This window comes from Nannospalax galili, unplaced genomic scaffold (assembly GCF_000622305.1).
Source record: "Nannospalax galili isolate Female #2095 unplaced genomic scaffold, S.galili_v1.0 scaffold2622, whole genome shotgun sequence".
Classification (NCBI taxonomy): Eukaryota; Metazoa; Chordata; class Mammalia; order Rodentia; family Spalacidae; genus Nannospalax; species Nannospalax galili.
The window spans coordinates 17,973-37,467 of record NW_008348098.1 but is presented as its reverse complement, the minus strand read 5'-3'; positions in this window follow the sequence as shown (position 1 = coordinate 37,467).

The following is a 19,495-nucleotide window of genomic DNA, read 5'->3' as shown; positions in this document are numbered from 1 at the left end:
TTTGCCTCCTGAGTACTAGGATTATAGCCATGTGCCACGGTATTTGGATAGACCTGACAAAAATGGGGTTAAGCAACTGAGATTGGGTGTTAGTTACTTGCCTATCCTGATAATTCTAGCCATGATGGCTCAATTGAAGTGGAATATTGGTTTAAGTGGGAGCAGGAAATTAACCCACCTTAAAATAAACGTCTATACGCTCTCTTCCACTCAATACAAGAAGAATCTTAACTGATTAAGATAGTTTGAACATATCATTTCCTTTCCTGAAAAATCTTGAATGGACTTATTTTTTCATATTATCTCCTGAATCAAGTCTAAATTCTCCAGCCTGGCTTCAAAATCTTCTGAAACTTAGAGTTCATTTTTGGATTTCATTTTTCCTCTACTTTTCTCAGTCTTTGTGTAAAGGCTTCACTTCAGTCAAAATATGTCTACTCATTTTTTTAATTTAAAAGATTTATTTTTATTATTTTTTATTTTGCATGCATGTGTATGTACACACACGCGTGCACATGCACACATCTGTGTGAGTGCACCCCATGTATGTGAAGATGCCTGCGAAGGCCAGAAGAGTGCATCAGATCCCCTGGAGTTGAAGCTAGGGCTGGAGAGATGGTTCAGTGGTTAAGAGCACTGGCTGCTCTTGCAGAGGATCCAGGTTTGATTCCCAGTACCCACATAGAGGCTAACTTAACAATCATCTCTAACTCCAGCTCTGGGAGATCAGACATCATCTTTGGGCTTACAATTCCAGAGGGATAAAAGAGTCAGGGAGGTTTAGCAGCAGAAAGGGCCAGAGGAGAAAGCCAAGTGCTCACATCTTCAATCAGGTACCAGAAGCAGAGACAGTGAAACTAGAAATGGTCAAGTATAAAGCCCACCCCCCATGACTTCCACCAGCAAGGCTATACCTCCTAAACCACTGAAAACAGTCAGCAACTAGGGACAATATATTGAAATACTTGGAGCCTATGAAAGACTTTCTCTTTCAAATCACCAATTAATGGACTGAAATGTCATGGATTACATACACCAGATTCTCAGGAGCAAAAGAGGCAATTGTAAACATCTGGAGTCCCAGGGTACCATCAGGAAATGCTGTGCAACCTCGCCTTGCTAACATGCCAGAACCCTAAGGAACAGGCAGACTCAAGGCTGAAATACCAAGGGTTCCACTTAATGCTCCAGTCTCCTCAGTCCCACTGTATCAATTGGGGCTTGCTAAAACTAGACAGATCTAAAACCTTCATCTTTCCCATCAGCACAGATATGCTAGCAATTCACTCTATAAGCATTCATTTTATTCTTAGTTTTCTATTGTTTAATATCAATTACTGCATATATGTCTCCTGATAGTCTTGTTTTTCTCTATTTACTGTTCAGTGATATACAAAATTTTCTACCCAATCTACCATAATGTATTCGCTACTATAACTTTCACTCATATCTCATAAATTTCCCACATTTATTCCTTTTCCTTTCATCCTTAACTAACTAAAATCCACTTGGCTGTTTTCCCTCCAACAGCTATTGAAGTCGGCTGAGTGATTATTACAATAGCAAACTGGAAATAGTTCTCATAATTAATATTCTATTTCAGGGACTACTACAGCATTTGCAACAAGCACCCTGAGCTCCTAGCCTGAGTGGCTTTTTGTGGTTTTTGTTTTTAATTATGCATCTCAACTCTACAATATCAAACTCTGACTTGAACAATCTAAGTACTTCAACATAAAAAATATAACTGATAAAAATGCAAAAATAAAACACAATCAACCAGTTAACGCCACATGTGTAAATCCCAAATACAGTAACATAAGGAACAAGAAAAACAAAATCACATTACTCCCAAAAATTACTAATCCTGTAATAATAGCATAATGTGAGACTGAGTTAAATGAAATCCCAGACAGTCAACTCAAAAGAATGACTCTTAAGTATGTTAAAAGAGATTAAAGAAAATAAGATCCTTCTTAAGGACCCACACAAAAAAATACCTGAATGAAATAAGGAATGTGAAAGGAATTCAACAAAAACAAATATAGAAGAAAGCCAGTCTGAAATATTAGCAAACAAATTTGTAAGTAAGAAAAGAAAAGATCTGTGGAAAAATCTCACCAACAGAATGGATCAAAAAGACAGAATGTCTGAGATTAAAGACAAGATAGAGGAACTGTGTATGTGTGATGCATGTGTATGTGGTGTGGGTGTCTGTGTGTGTATGTGTGCATATGTGTGTATGGTATGTGTATGTATGTGTGTACGTGTGTATGGTATGTGTGCGTATGTGTGTACGTGTGTGTATGGTATGTGTGTATGTGTGTACATATGTGTTTATGTGTAAGTGTGTGTATGTTGTGTGTATGTGGGTATGTGTGTACGTGTGTGTATGTGTGTGTATTTGTATGTGTGTGGGTATGTGGTGTGTGTGTGTATGTGTGTATGTGTCTGTGTGTATGTGGTGTGTGTATGTGTATGTGGTGTATGTGTGTATGTGTTCGTATGTTTGTGTGTTATGTATGAGTTGTGTGTATGTGTGTGTGTGTGTGGTGTATGTGGTGGGTGTGTGTGTATGTGTGTGTATGTGTGTATGTGGTGTGTGTGTATGTATGTGGTGTGTGTGTATATGTGGTGTGTCTGTGTGTATGTGTGTATGTCATGTCGTATGTGTATGTGTGTGTGGTGTGTGTATGTGTATGTGTGTATTTGTGTGTAGGTGGTGTATGTTCTGTGTATATGTGTGTGAGTGTGGTATGTGTATGTTAATATGTGGTGTGTGTGTGATATGTATATGTGTGTGTGGTTTGTATGTGTGTATGAGGTGTGTGTGTATGTGGTATGTGTGTTTATGTGTGTGTGTGCTGTGTGTATCTGTATGTGGTGTGTGGTGTGTGTGTGGTGTGTGTCTGTATGTGGTGTGTGTGTATGTGTGTGTTTGTGTGTGTATGTGTGTGTATGTGTGTGTGTGGTGTGTTTTCATGTTTATATGTGGTGTGTGTGTATGTGTGTGTGGTGTGTATGTGTATGTATGTGTGTATGTGTGTGGTGTGTGTGCATGATTATATGTGGTGTGTATGTGTGTGTGGTGTGTCTGTGTTTGTATTTGTATGTATGTATGTGTATGTGTGTGTATGTTGTGTGTATGTGTGTGTCTGCAGTGTGTATGTTTATATGTGGTCTGTGGGTGTATGTGTGTGTATGTGGTGTTTGTGTGTGTATGTGGGTTTGTGTGTGTATGTGGGTGTGTATGTGTGTGTGGTGTGTGTATGTGTGTTGTGTGTGTGTGGTGTGTGTGTTAATGTATGTTTATGTGGTGTGTGTATGTGTGTTTGTGTGTGTATGTGTGTATGTGAGTGTGGTGTGTGTGTATGTGTGTGTGTGGTGTGTGTTTGTGTATGTATCTGTGTAGGTGTGTGGTGTGTGTGCATATTTATATGTGGTGTGTGTATGTATGTATGTGTGTGTATGTGTGTTTGTATTTTTATGTGTGTGTATGTGTGTGGTGTGTGTGTTTGTGTGTTGTGTGTGGTGTGTATGCATATTTATATGTGGTGTGTATGTATGTGTGTGTGTATGTGTGTGGTTTGTGTGCATGTTTATATGTGGTGTGTGTGTATGTGTTTATGTGTGTGGTGTGTGTATGTGTGTGTGGTGTGTGTGTATGTGTATGTGGTGTGTATATGTGTGTGTGTATGTGTGTGAGTGCGGTGTGTGTGCATGTTTATATGTGGTGTGTGTGTGTTTATGTGTGTGTGGTGTGTGTGTATGTATGTGTGTGGTGTGTGCATGTTTATATGTGGTGTGTGTATGTGTGTGTTTGTGGTGTGTGTATCTGCGTGCTTGTATTTGTATGTGTGTATGTGTGTGTCTATGTGTCTGTGTATGTGTGTGTATGTGTGTGTGGTGTGTGTATGTCTGTACATGTGTGTATGTGTGTGTGGTGTGTGTGTATGTGTGTGTATGTGTGTATGTTTGTGTTTTTGTGTGTGTATGTGTGTTGTTATGTGTGTGTATGTGTGTATGTTGTGTGTACGTGTGTGTGTTGTTTGGTGTATGTGTATGTGGTATGTGTGTATGTGTGTCTGTATGTGTGTATGGACGTATGTGTGTGTGGCTGTGTGTCTTTGTGTGTGTTGTGTGGTATCAGTGTGTGTATCTGTGTATGTTTGTGGTGTGTATGTGTATATGTGGTGTGTGTGTATGTGTGGGTGCTGTGAGTGTGTGTATGTGGGTCTGTATGTGCGTATGTGTGTATGTGTGTGTATGTGTATGTTGTGTGTGTGTCATATTGTTTATGTGTGTATGTATGTGTACGTTGTGTGTGTGTTTGTGTGTGTGGTGTGTGTGTCTGTGTATATGTGGTCACATATACACACACACATACACACACCACACACATACACAGATACAAACACATACACACACAGCTCATACAAGCAAACTACACACACACACATACACACACACCACATACATACATACACACACACCACATATTAACATACACACCACAATCACATGCACACACAACATACACATATACACACATACACACACACCTCATACACATACACACCACACACATACATACATATACACACATAACACACATACACACACCACATATACACATACACACACAACACACATACATACACACATACACAACATACACATACACATACCACAAACACATGCACACACATAGACATACCACATACATACCACACACACATACACACATAAACACCCACACACATACACACAAATACATACACACACACAGATACACCACATACACACACATAGACACACCATATACATACACACAACACACACATACAGACACCACATACACACATAAACACACCCACACACATACACACAAATACACATATACACACACAGAGATACACATGCTTACATCTACACACTTGCACGTACATGTACACTCACATGCACACACACATTCTCACACATGCTTAAACACTAACTCTCATTCTCATATATGCATATACACACATGCATGCACATACATATTCACACACACAGTCACATACACACATACACACACAGAGATACACCACATACACACACCACAAACACAAAAGCATATACACATACACACGCACATACACACAGGTACACACACATACACACACACAAACACATACACACACATGCACACATACACACACATGCAAACACACATACACACTTTCACACACACCTCATACACACACCACAAACACACTTACACACACACCACACACATACACACGCACACCACATACACATACACACACCACACACATACACACCACACACACATACACACACCACATACACTTACACACACACCACACACACCACACATGCACATACATGACACACATACACATACACACACCACACATACACACACCACACAAATATACACACAAACACACATACGCATACCACACACACATACACACATGCATACACCATATACACCACATACACATACCACACACACATACACATACCACACACACATACACACACATTCACACACATATACACACACATATACTCACATACACACACAAAATGCACATACACACACATACACACATACCCACACTACACACACCACAGACACGTACACACACACCACATACACACACATACACACCTCATACACACACATACACACATATACACACTCATACACAAACACACACATACACACACACATACACACAGGTACACACATACACATACACACATACACATACAGACACACACATTCACACACATACACGCACATACACACATAAATACACGCCACACACATACAACACACACACACAAACACGTACACACACCACATACATAAACCACACACATACACACACACCATATACACACATACACACATACATACCACATACACAAATACCACGTACACACCATAAACACACACATCACATACACACATACACATGCCACACACACATACACACACATACACACATACACACACACCTCATACACACATACACACACAAAGACATAAACATACACACACACAGACATACACACACATACTCATACACACACATAACACACACACATACACACACACATACACACACACACATGCATGGCAGTTCTTGCAAGCTGCCAGCTCTGTCACTTTCATAAAGAACTAACAACCAACCTTTGCCCCCTCTTTTCCAGCCTGCTTTTCACCAGACACCAGAGCAGGGTCACTTGAGTGATGTATTTGATAGGCAGATTTTCAGATGCTGTGCATCTGCCTGCATGAGGAGGTCTTGGTCCTCAGATCTGTGAAGAGCCAGAAAATCTTTTTAAGTGTCACCGCCACTGTGACCCAGTCTGTGCAGTTGAAAGCTGCATTTTCACATTAAGATTTGGCTTCTGTAGTCCTGAGGAGAAAAAATGACATATTTTGTTGCATTATTTAAATATTCCGGCTGAACATCAAATTAAAAATATCTATTAAAGGTTTATTTGATATCTTCCTAATTATTGCTCATTGCGCATTTGACAAATTATTTACACATTTTAATAATTGTGACTTTCTTTGGAAGTGACACAAAAACAATTACTTTCTCCAAATTCCACTGTGTGTATGCTTTTGAAACTACAGAGCCTTTTAAAACAGTCTGTCAAATTAAAAGTTGGGCAATTAATTAAGTGCAAATTCTGTAAAACTGGACCAAGGAGAATATCCATCAAACCTATGAAATATGACCTATCTTGTCTAAAAGACAAATATGTTTAAACAAAAGATGAAAATTGATGACAAAATTACGGGTTGCAAAATGCACACGGAGCAAATAGAAGACAGCTGTATTGCGTTTCAGCACGTTGGGTTCGCCCGAGCCGAATCCGTGATTCATTACTGCCACCTCCTTGGAAAATTTTTCCTAGCTAATCTCCAAAAGAACTGTATGTGGGATAATAGTTCTCCATTGAGCACTGGCAGCTCTGTGCTACTAATGATCTGTTGGTCTTTAGGGGTGCAATTAAATGCAGCTCAAGGTGGGAATCCTCACCCCAGTGTAGATTTCCCTTGGACACTCTCAGCCCAAGTGTGTGACATGGCCTAGTCTTTGCATAACCCTCTTTTTCTGATTTCTTTGAAATTTCTTTTCATTGTTTGAGAATTTCATACATGCATATAATGTGTTGTGATCAAATTTGCCTTCCATTCCATCCACTCCAATTCCTCTCTCCCACTAGTCCCTCCCACTTCATGTGTTCTTTCTTTAAAAATTTATTTATTTTTTTTTTTAGTTTATGTGTATGAGTTCTTTGCCTGCATGTATGTAAGTGTACCACATTCTACCAATGGCCATGGAGGCCATTGGATCCCCTGGAAATAGGGATGGTTGTTAGCCACCATGTGGGTGTTGGGAACTGAACCCTGGTCCTCTGCAAGAGCAGCCAGTGCTCTTAATCACGAACCACCTCTCCAGCTCTCTCTTGCTCTCCCTCTCTCTCTTGCTCATCCATGAATTTTATTTAGTACCGCTAGCATGTGCATGGGTGTAGGGCTATCCACTGCAGCATGGATAGCCTGTCAGGAACTTCTTCTCTGAAGAAAATTGACTCCCACTCTCAGCTGCCACCAGGCCTGTCCTTCCTTAGCCACCTTGGCTTTCACTATCCAAGCCCTACTTTGCTCCCACTTTGAAAGGACTCTAAAACCTTGAGACTCTGGCTCTTCCATTGAGCAACAATCCCTGTGTAGGTGTACAGCAGGGGTCACTAGAAATAAGGACAGTGGCTTGTAGGAGGTGTCTTATCCCAGACCCCCGTGCCCTTCAAGTTCTGGATATTCTATTGGCGTGTTCAGGTTCACAAACCAACAACAATGCTGATAGGAAGTGGGTGGAACAGGGAGGTGGTTTCTGGACTGCAGGGACTGTTATGGGTACAAGCCTGTTATTTCCATATTAAAATGTAATGGTCTCATTAAAATTAAAACCACTGTTAAACTTGATTGAGTAAATTAGTTAATTAACCATAACATCCAATGTATTCCTCTGGGGCATACCTCCATTCCTCAAGATAGAAATGCCGGCTCACCTTGTAGGATCTTATCGTGGAAAGTACCAGAACAGTCATCTTAGATGGTTTAGAGCACAATTTAAAAAAAAGTCAAGTGCTGGAAGGTGAGGGTGTTAGATGGTGTAGAATGAAGACCGAAGCAGCCTACTGATGAAAAAGGATAGATTTTATTTTTAAGCTGAAATCTCTGAAGATTTTTCTTGCTTAAAAAATAAAAACACCTGATAAGCAGTTTGTAGAGCCATTCTTAGCCAGCTCAACCTTTTTTCTTGCACAGACTTGTTCTTTCCTTTGTTTGACTAGCCAAAGGTCTTTCTACACTGACTCCTGAAACTTTTCAGATTTTTTGGAGTGTTGGGTTTGGGTTAAGTCAGGCTGAGTCACGTTTGTGGGCGAACCAGTGGGTGGACGGGGGCGGCGGGGCGGGGGGCAATGCAACACAGACGCCAACGGACCTGCTTCAGACACAAGTCATCCTCATCCTCATTCCTGGTCTATCCAAGCTTCTGCAGACACAGCATAATGATATGGAACTAGATCCCAGGGTTGTTACCATAAGTGACTATGTGGCTGTACTTCCAACAGGACAGCTGTGGTTAGTTCCCACTTCTCACTGATTACTCAGGGAAAAGGAGAGGGCTGAGTGGGGCAAGGCCCAGCAGTGATGTAGCCAGAGCCTTAGGGCATATCACCTCTCTGACAGGCTTTCTCATAAATGACTTGTGTGTCCAAATGGTCCAGGGATTGCCAGACATGGAGCAGTGGAAGCTTTGGCTTTGTTTGATGTTTAAAACCGGTCACTTTGCTTTCTTCTTACCTAGCTTGTTGTTTAATGGAGGCCTAAGGTAGGGAACCGGTGATTGGATAGACTCTTCCTGATGTTTTTGTTAACTTTGGCATTTATAAAAGCATTATCTTGGGGCTGGTGAGATGGCTCGGTAGGTAGAGGCACCTGTATTAAGCCTGATGACTTGAAGTCGATCTTCTTAAACTAGGCGTAGTAGGAATGATGGTGTGCCTGTGATCCGAGCATGTACGAGGTCAAAGCCGGAAAACTGCCAGGAGTCTGAGGCTAGCTGGGCTACATGGTGAATTGTAGGCCAGTCTGAGCTACAGTCAGACTCTGCCTAAAAAAATATTGGGCCAGCGAGATGGCTCAGCAGGCAAAAACATTTGCCCTGCAGGTCTTATGACCTGAGTTTGATCCTTGGTGGAGGGAGAGAATCAACTGGGAAAAGTTGTGCTCTGACCTCCACATGTGTGTCCTAATGTACCCATGCCCCTCCACACCACACTAATAATAAGTAAAAATAAAATTTAAAGTAAAAAAGCTATTTCTTGCATATAGTATCTGTAGAGGGGTCAGAATTAAGCCTGAATGATAAACTAGAAATCAGAAGTGCAGTGATTCTCTTCCTAACTGAATATGGTACACATGAAGATATATTGGGAAAGATATTTTTCTTATAAGGGTTTTCCCTTTCCCACATTAACAAGAGAATTTGAAAAGAACCCATTTATTTGGGAAATTATGGCAGGAAACAGAGAACACTGAGTGACACAGAGGGAGAAACCCAATGTATAATTTAAAAACCCTATCACCATAGAAAATGATTACTAAAATGTAAACCAGGTCAGGCTGTTTTCTAAAACGAATGGTTTGTAATGAAAATCAAGCCCGAAGACACTTCTCAGTCAGCACCCAGCACACCTGTGAAAAATGACAGCACTTACAGGGCACTAATGCAGTGGCCTAGAAAAGCCGGTTCTGTGTACCATGTGAATTCATTCTGTATGCTGCACATACTACTGTTATCCATATTGCAGAGATGAGGAAACTAAAGCACAGAGTGGAACAGGCTTGCTCAAAGTCACTCAACTAGTAAGAGGTACTGTTTGAATTTGAAAGGAAGTGACTGGAGTTGGGAGCTGTTGTTATTTCCTTTCTGCCAACCCACCTCTGCGAGTTCCAATTCCAGTTTCTGAAAGTGATACTGCTTTCCTGCATCCATGTACTTTGCACAAAGTTTAGCTCAGGAGGCAGGTGGCCAGGGTTTTTTAGTCGTAGCCCCTTAATTATGATATGCCTCACTTAGGGAGCATCACTCAGCTTATCTGACTATCCACATCCTCATCAATGAAATGGGTTTAGGCATCACTCCCATGTGCAGGCAGCTAGTAGCTGCCTTTCCATCCCTGCATGGGTGGCTCGTCTGGGTGGTGCCCTGCTGTTGAGAGGACAGTTCCCACATTTCCCATAGCTTCTCCCTTACATGACAGGCTCTGCCTGTTTGCAGACTTTCTCTGGAGTAGTAGCCAGCTCCACTGGCACACAGGCAGGCAGGGTGTGTGGGAGGCCATGCCTCCAGGAGGTGCTCTCCAGCGGGGCTGTCTTGCCTCCTGGAGACAGCTTATGTTGCACTCCGTCTCTCAGAGGGTGGGCAGGTGATTTGAGCTCCAAACCCTCTCCCCAAAAGCTATAACCACCCCCCAGCACTCCCTCTCCCAGCTTCTCCGCCCTCTCTTTCCCAATCCTTCACTGCGTTTCTGTCCCAACTTGAAATCCTTCAAGTGTCTCCTCTGGGGAGAAACCAGAGACAGACACCAGCCTTCAGGCTTGCGAGAATTCAATAGACAGGGTATGTAGCTAGTACAGGCTCTGGTATGGAGTGGAGACCCAACTACTCATGCATGTTATTATCCACCGTTATCAAGTCAATATATCAAAATACAACAGTCATGAAATGCTGTAATAAGGAGCTTGACTCTGTGTAATGTTGATTGCTGGCAGCTTTATTTTATTTTATTTTTTTTTTAATTTAGTATTTTTTGAGACAGAGTCTTGCTATGTAGCCCTGGCAGGCCTGGAACTGGCTATGTAGATCAAAATGGCCTCAAACTCACAGAGCTCTGCATGCCTCTGCCTCCCAAGTGCTGGGATTAAAGGCATGCACTACCATGCCCGGTGCCAGCTTTTTATTTTTATTTTATGTGAATGAGTGTATTGCCTGCATGTATGTAAGTACACCCATGATGTGATGCCTGAAGAGGTCAGAAGAGGGCATTGGATCTCCAGGAACTGGAGTTATGGATGTTTGTTAGCAACCGTGAGGGTGCTGGGACTTGAACCTAGATCTTCTGCAAGAACAGCCAGTGCTCTTAACTGCTGAGCAATCTCTCTAATCCCAACCTTTCGTTTCCTAAATTGCTTTTTTTCAGGTAATTTGTCACAGAAATGTCAAAAATAATCAGTACAACATATGAATCAAATTTTGCGTTGAGTCTGCTGTGTTTCTGCAGAGTGAACACAACAGGAATTGTATGCTGTACCACTCAAAGCATCCCAGGATTCACCAAGATAGCCAAAGTATATTAGGTACCTTTCTTATCACTGCCGCAGAATGCCTGACCAAAACAACTTAAGGGAGGATTTATTTTGGATCACGATGTCAAGGGTTCATTCTGGTGGGAAAGACATCCTGGAGTTCATGGCAGTGGAATATGTGGTTGGACTCCTCACACCTTAGTGACAGATAGGAAGTGGAGGAAGCTTGGGCTGCAAGTGGATTTAGCTTAAAACCCTCCAGCTTGCCCCTATGGCCCAAAGTCTAACAGGCAGGGCCCATGTTAAAAGGACTCTACCATCTCTCCAAACACCACCACCCACGGGCTAAAAACCAAGTGTTTGAACATACGAGTCTGTAGCAGGGGAAGGGGCACATTATACTTTCAAACTATAACAAAAATCTTCTGGGAAGTTTATAGATCTGTGGTAGTTATTTATGGAGTGGTCCATATGGTTGTGGAGAGGGTTCAGGGCAGGGTCTGAAGCTCAGGTCAGGGACTGAAGGGACAGAGCTGGGCATGGCTTTTGAAGGTCAAGGCTGCTGAAGGTCCAGGAATGATGAACATCACCCTTCTTTGCCACAGCAGATCCAGCATGCTTATTGCAGCCCTTGCTTAAAGGAAACCAAACCCATTTTAAACTTTGCCATTTGTGGGATACTGTCACGGGCTGGGATTTTAATGAGGAGAATTAGTATTCTGATGGACACTGTACATGATTTCTTACAGATCAAAAATGTATTTGAGACTCAGGATAATGGACAGCCTAGAAATAATGATACTCAGAAATATAAGGCAAACATAAATCTCCAAAATTCATAGCCTGTGGTTTGTAGAAAGGAAACCTCTCTTCAGTTTGCACAATTTCTGAATGGGCAGTCCAAATCCAGGACATTGAACCAGACTTACATAACTCTAGCTTCTCATCTTCTATTTATAAGTCAAGTGTTGACTTGCATGCAAAAATTTAAAGTGAAGGCTGCCTCACTCACGACCCTGTGGTATTTAATTTTTACCTTTAATTTAACAAAGAATCTTAATGAGAGCTTAATGGGGACACTTCTTTTCAAGGCTGTAAAGTCTTAATTTTACTCTCTGGATTAGTTTGAGACAATTAAAAACAAACGCTCTGCTTTGTCTAAACATTTAAATGATACTAGCCAAGGTTGTGTAACGAGGGGCTGGAAACAGTGTTGCACAGATTTACATATTTAGTGTATACCTGAATATGAGTGAAGTTGGAATGTTATGAATGATTGTTATGAATGATTTTTTAATTCGAGAAGTGGTTTTTAAAGTGATCCATGCCTGAACATGAAAATTTCTAGGAAGGTGTTCTTGGGAAAGAAACAGGTGACATTTTAAGCTTTATGCCAAATTGTGATTATAGGAGGGAAAAACAGAACACCAAGATGTTCAAACTCTTCTCGCTGGTTGTTTGGTCGTGTTCATTGTTAAGACAAAATTAATGTGTGTGTGTGTGTGTGTGTGTGTGTGTGTGTGTGTGTGTGTGTGTGCAAGTGTGTGTGTATATGTGGAGGTCAGAGGACACAACCTTAGGTGTTATTCCTCATGCTGGTCTCCCTTGTTTATTTGAGCCTGGAGCTCATCAAGTGATCTAGGCTTGCTGGCCAGTGAGCCCCAGGCATCCATCTGTCTCTGCCTCCCTTGTGCTGAGATTCTAATGCAAGCACTACACCCAGCCCTCTTCTTTACTTTGGTTCTGGGGATTGAACTCAGGTCCTCATACTTGCAAGACAAGGGAAGTGCTTTACTGATGGAGCCATCTCCCCAGCCCAAAGTTGATTATGTTGGGAAGAAATGAGCAGAGATTGAAATAAAGGAAGTGATAAACAATTATCTCTGTGACCATGAGTGCCCTTATCATGTGTATACCCCTCCACATTTCTCCTTTACATGCAAGCCCATGACTCTTTACTACAATGTGAGTCACAGCTGGAGGAATTTCTCTTGATACTTTGCATGTATGTGGAGGTCTGGGCATGATGTCAGGTCCCAGTCACTCATATAGGAGACTTTTAGGTTGTGTACTTTATAGTCCTCTGCAGCACTGAACCCAGATGCTGGCTCAGCCCCCCCCCATCAATGTGCCTCTAGGGAAGGGCTCCGTCCCCCCCAATCCCATATCCTTAATCCTTTTGCAGTGGTCACTGGGATTGTGTTCATTCAGATTCCTGGCTCAGAGTCAGCTGTTGAAGGAAGCCAACTGGAAACTTCTCCAGAGGGGAATCTGTGTGGGGTTCATTGTTAGCATTTACCACTCCTTCCTTCTTGCTATGTAGCCATTTCCTTCCAGTTGAAACTTCTGGAAGGTAGGAGGGGCACTCGTAAGGTTGAGGAAGCTCAGAAGACACATCTGGCCTCTCCCTGATGTTACATAAGCAGTGCATAACACATCGGGCCTCTTTGGTGTTATATAAGCAGTGAGTGATTGCTGGACAGAGGAAATTCTTTGATGGAGCTGCAAGTTGCAGGGAACTGGAGTGAGGCAGGTGGCCTGAGTCATCACACGCTGGGGGTGGGGGTTCTTTTCCGTGATGTGGATGTCTTGAGGTCACCTATGCTCCTGTAAGTAATCCTCAAAAACTTTGGTTCACTTGGATAGAATAATTTCTCTGGTTTGTTTTCAGTGCTGTAACTGGGTGAATATACATCTATTCACATCCCCTCAGGAGTCACCTCTCCACCTCCCTTCTTCCTTCCTATGTTTTCATAAATGCTATTTGTAGTCACTATTTGAGGAACTAGAACTAGAAAATTTCAGTCAAGTAGATGCTATTAAAAGAGACAAGTTATAGTCGACTTGGAGTTTCAGTTTGATAAATTCAACTAGGGTTTTAAAAAAGGGTGAGAAAAAGCTATTTAAATAGCCAAGGTCAATGACTTTAGAGTCCAGTGGGAGTGGGCGATGAGTTAGGGAACGTGAGGTCGCCTGCCACTTTTGTATTTTCTCCCACTGAGCATGATTTGCACTTTGAAAGATTCAACATGTTTCTTTTTTGGTGTGCTGTCGAGAGCCATGCTTAACATAAGCATTCGAAATTAGAAGAGTGCCACTTAAGAGCTTCTGAGCTCTCCGCTTCAGCGGTTTGAGCTGACAGGCTGTGCCTCCATGATAAATCAGGTCTCTTAGAAACTTACTTTCGGTTCGGTCTTCAGGCACCGGAGTTGGTGAAGTAATGCAGCAACCTGCTGCGTCCGTAGTTACTTTCTGTTAGTAAAATATCCTTGGTGATTCCTTGGTTACCCCAAATCTGATTCCTATATAAGATCTGTGTTCCTCACAACAAAAAGCCATTCTGTGATTGCTCACCTGACTGCTAAGCATTAAACTTTTTATAATAAAATCAAGACCTTTGTCTTGACTCTTTTCTTGTTGAAGACCCAAGCCTGGTGGACTTGGGGGGCATTCGACAGTGTGCCATGTGTTCCGGAAATTGAAGCCAAGTGCTTCATGAGACCCTTCGATGAAGTAAGGCATCTCATTTTCCCCAACACTAGAGGAAATTCTAGCTCCAGTGGGCTCATTGGGAACCTGCCTGTCCATCTGCATTCCAGAGTTCTCTTAAGGGACTGTGAAAGATAATTTTTCCCTACATAATCTTTGTCCCAGGCTCTGATTCTTCAAACTGATCATCATTAGATATGACCCCAGTCTCATTACAGTGCAGCATGCTAGCCGTCAAGAGCTTTCTGGAAGGGGCTTGCTGATGGATACTGTGGGGACACAGGGGCAGACATGACCAATGCTTACTGCTTGTGTCAGGAAAGCCTTTCTCAGAGCAGATGACGTCTGAGCCAGATTTCAAATGATAAGTAGGTATTTGCTTAATATTAGGAGAAATAAAATGACCGTAGCTTTTAGGATGCTGTCACACGAATGTCCACTTTGTTTTCCTGATAACCAGCCCATAGCTCTGTGGTTTCTACTTCCATCAACAATACAGACTATTATGCCATGTGAGTTCTGGGGAAGATTTGACCTGGGAGTCTCATTATTTGGTTCTTATTTGAGATATCTGCTATTTAGACCAATCAACTTAGCACAACTTTTCCCCACCCCTTCATTTGTCTCCAGAAGATGCATTACGGACGGTAAGTGTAGCTTGGGCTGTCTGAGAAGCCGATGTGAAGGTGAGATTAGACACAGAATTGCTAGGGGCAGTGGAAAATGGAGAGTTGATGGGCAGTCACAAGGGCATGTGGGGCAGGTCACAGAGGCAGGTGGGGCAGTTCACAGGGTGCTGGCATGGTTCTGTACTGGTGAAAAGGAAGAAAAAGAGAGGAAGGTTGAATGAAACACTCTTCAACTGCAGTGTGCCTCTAAGGGTGTTTGCCAACTTGATAAGCCATAGTTGCCTCTCAGATTCATGGTTATGAGTCATGATCTGCTTTTGTGTCCCTGGTGTAACCCAGGAGCTGTGACTCTGCAAGATGGCCTCTTTGGCATGTGGTGATGTAGGCCAAGGAATAGATTGGCACTGTCAGTCTGATGTGTTCCTTAGAGTCAGAAATTGGGAAGGTTCATTTTCAGGACAATTATATCTGCATTCCCTCAAAATGTGAGACCATGTTATGGTTTGGCTCTGAACCTGCAGCCTCGTGTTTTAAGCACTTATTCAAAGGCTGGTGGCTATTTTGGGAGGCTTAGAACCCTCTGAAGGCAGGGCCTTGTCCTGGTTAGCTTTGTGCTGTGGTGATAAAACACTGACCATTAACTTAGGGAGGGAAGTGTTTATTTGGCTTGCATGTCTCAATCACAATTCATCACTGAGGGAGGCCAGGGCAAGATTCGAGCAGGGCAGGAACCTGGAGTCAGGAGCACTGCTTTCTGGCTTGCTCCTCTGGCCTGTGCTCAGCTAGATTTCTTATACAACCCAGGCGTGCTCATGGGTGGCCCTGCTCACAATGGACTGGGCTCTCCTACGTCAATTAGCAGTTAAGAAAATGCCCTGCAGACATGCCCACAGACCAATCCCATGGAGGAAATTCCTCAGTTGAGAGCCCTTCTTCCCTGGTGTGTCAAGGTGACAACTGAAACTAACTAGCATAGGCCTGTTTGGAGGAAGCAGGTCACCAGAGGTGGGCTTTTGAAGGTTATATGTAGAACCTAGATTCTGCCTTGTGCCCACTGTGATGGGAACAGCATCTACTGCTTGTTGCTGTAGCTGCTCAACCATGCCTTCCACACCACCATGACCTGAAGCCCTCTGAAGCTGTGAGGCAGAGCAAGTCCTCCTGCCACCACCACCCTCTTCAGAAGTAAGACATACACCACAAGAAGAACCAGAGATGTTTCCAGAGAGTACACTGAGATGCTTGCGTTAAGGCTATTCTTACAATGATTCACTTTGATTCTGGTTAGCTAAGGAGAAAGACTGAGTCTGGGTCTATCGCTTGGCAGTCCTTAGCCTCACAATTGGCAATTTTCAGACTTCTTAAGTTCAGCTGTCTCTGGTCTCCAGGGACGCTTGAATAGTTATTTTGTTTTCACATGTATTTAACGTGAAAGTTCTTCAGTTTACTTCTATTTGCCCAATGATACCATTTTTCTTTTTCTTTCCTCACTTCCCTCCCTCCTTTTCCTCCTTCTAGACATGTAGCCCAAGCATACTGTTCTTCTGCCTCAACCTTGGTTAACACTGGGATTGCAAGTGTGTGCCACTATGCCGGCTTCTGGCTTAATGTGTATGCTGCTACAATACCTTGTTTTGCTTTTTAAAATCAATTGAAGTAAGTCTATCCCTGGCAGTCAATGCAAAGAAAACATTACCAGAAGCACAGGGATCAGGTGGACACAGGAAGAGCTGTGGGAGAGTTTTGCAAAAAATAAATAAAAAACTTGGGTCAATCTGGATTAGGTCACCAAGGGGTAGTAAACTTGATCCACACAACGACAGCTTTCCACAGGGGAAGTCTCCATGGCCTCCCAGTTTCTGATCATGCCTTTTCCTCCTGGACAGGGTCACTGTGAAGCTGTCTGGCTTCATGGTAATTCTGTGATTTTTGTGGTGGAAGACACTGTGCACTCAGTTACTCACCCCTTAAACAATCCCCAGAGGACAGATCCAGCCTGAGTGTAGTTCTAGGGGGATGAGAAGTATTGTCTTCAAATGGAGATGTCTACTTTTTCCTGTCAGAAAAAGACAAGCATACCTGTCAGGATGCCTGCTGTACCTTCTAGAATCCTTAGGGCAGAATTTACTGCTTTTATGGTCACATCTGTTCCAATCTGGCATCCAAAAGCACATCCTCCTAGTTCCTTGAAAGGAATTTTTTTAAAGAAAATCTTTAACAATTTCAGGTTTTGCTGGGTCCTACATAGACCAGTTCCATCTGCCTATATCAAAGTTCTGTTTTCATGGCCTCTGGATGTCATGCTGAGTTCTGCTACAGCAGTGAAATGACCCTTAAGTTTTAGTCACTGTTAACAGAAAGGTCAATTCTTGGTCAGAGTCAATGTTTATTTTTGTTTTAGCACCTAAAAGTTCTGAATTTCCATGCTTCAAGGACCCTATCAAGTGGTCAACTAGTTGTCCTTAGGACTATGTCACAGCTCTTGAAAGCAGTCACATCCAATTTTTAAAAAAATAATATTTATTGTCATCAAAGTGTATTTAACATGAATCCTTTTGGTTAAGTTTTTTCATAATATATGCATGTATTAATACATAGTTCATCCCTTTTAATGGCTGAGTTGTATTCCACTGTATGTACCACTCAAAGCATATTTGTAACATTTCATTTGCCATTGGACATGTATTTGTATTTTCTTTTGATGGCCATTATAGCTGATATAGCTACATATTTTATTTCTTCTCAGGATGGAGTTACTATTGCAGGATGTGTGTATGCATTTTTCACTTTATAAGAATTGTCTGAGCCGTTTTTTACTTATATCAGCAGTAGGTGAGGGCTAGAGCTGTTCTGGGTCTTCCTCACCATTTGGGGCCATGAATCAATTTTATGTGAGCTACTTTGGTGTATTTATAGGGATATTTTGTTTTGACTTTGATTTGCATTTTTCTTCTTTCTTTCTATTTTTTGGTTTGGTCTTTTGAGACAGGGTCTCCTTGTAGCCCCAGCTGCCGTGGAACTCACTATGTAGACCAGGCTGGCCTTGATTTCACAGAGATCCACCTGCCTCTGCCTCCCGAGTGCTGGGATTAAAGGCGTGCGCCACCATGGCCAACACATTTGTGTGTGTGTATAAGAGTGAATGGTCTGTTCGATTCTTTTCTTCTTTTCCCCTTTCTTTTCTTTTTAAAAAATTATTATTATTATTATTATTTTTAGAAGAAGCATTTCATTACAGCTTTAACATACTCAACAACAGTTTCCAGAGCAAAGATACATCACTTTCAAAAGTGGTCATAAAGTTTTTAGGTTCACTGTTGAATTAATACAGTTATACAATATTGAACTCAGTATAAAAAATTTAATGAGCTTTTAACATTTAAAAATGATCTCCATTTCATTTTAAAATATACTGTTTCTTACAGAAAGACTCATTGTTTTGCTAATAACACTGAGGTGTTGGCACATGCATCTCTCATCTATATGTATCTGATTATTACTAGTCATAATTGGTTGCACTCAGATCCTTGGCACCTATGTATGTCTATAAAGTCATCGGGTAGATTTCAATGATAATGTATATCACTTCTACTAATTAACATGCCATAAATTTTTATGCGTCCTCCTCAAATATAATTCATTTCTTAAAATTTGATTTTGTGTGTGTGTGTGTGTGTGTGTATCACACAGAACATCCCAAACCATCTTATTCAACTATACACTCACTTCCCAGATGGCACCCTCCCATAGCCTCCCTCCCTGCCACTAGAGCCCTTATACTCTGTTATCCCTGCTACTGTCCACTGTGTTATTGGCACCCCCAGCCATTCCCCACTACTTGTACATTTGGTGAATCTAGTCAGCCTATCTAGAGGTCATTGTTTTAGGAAGGTCAGCTATTCCTCATCTAGCAGCAATCAGTTGTCAATATTCCTTTAGATAAGATTGGGGTCTGCTGTTCATT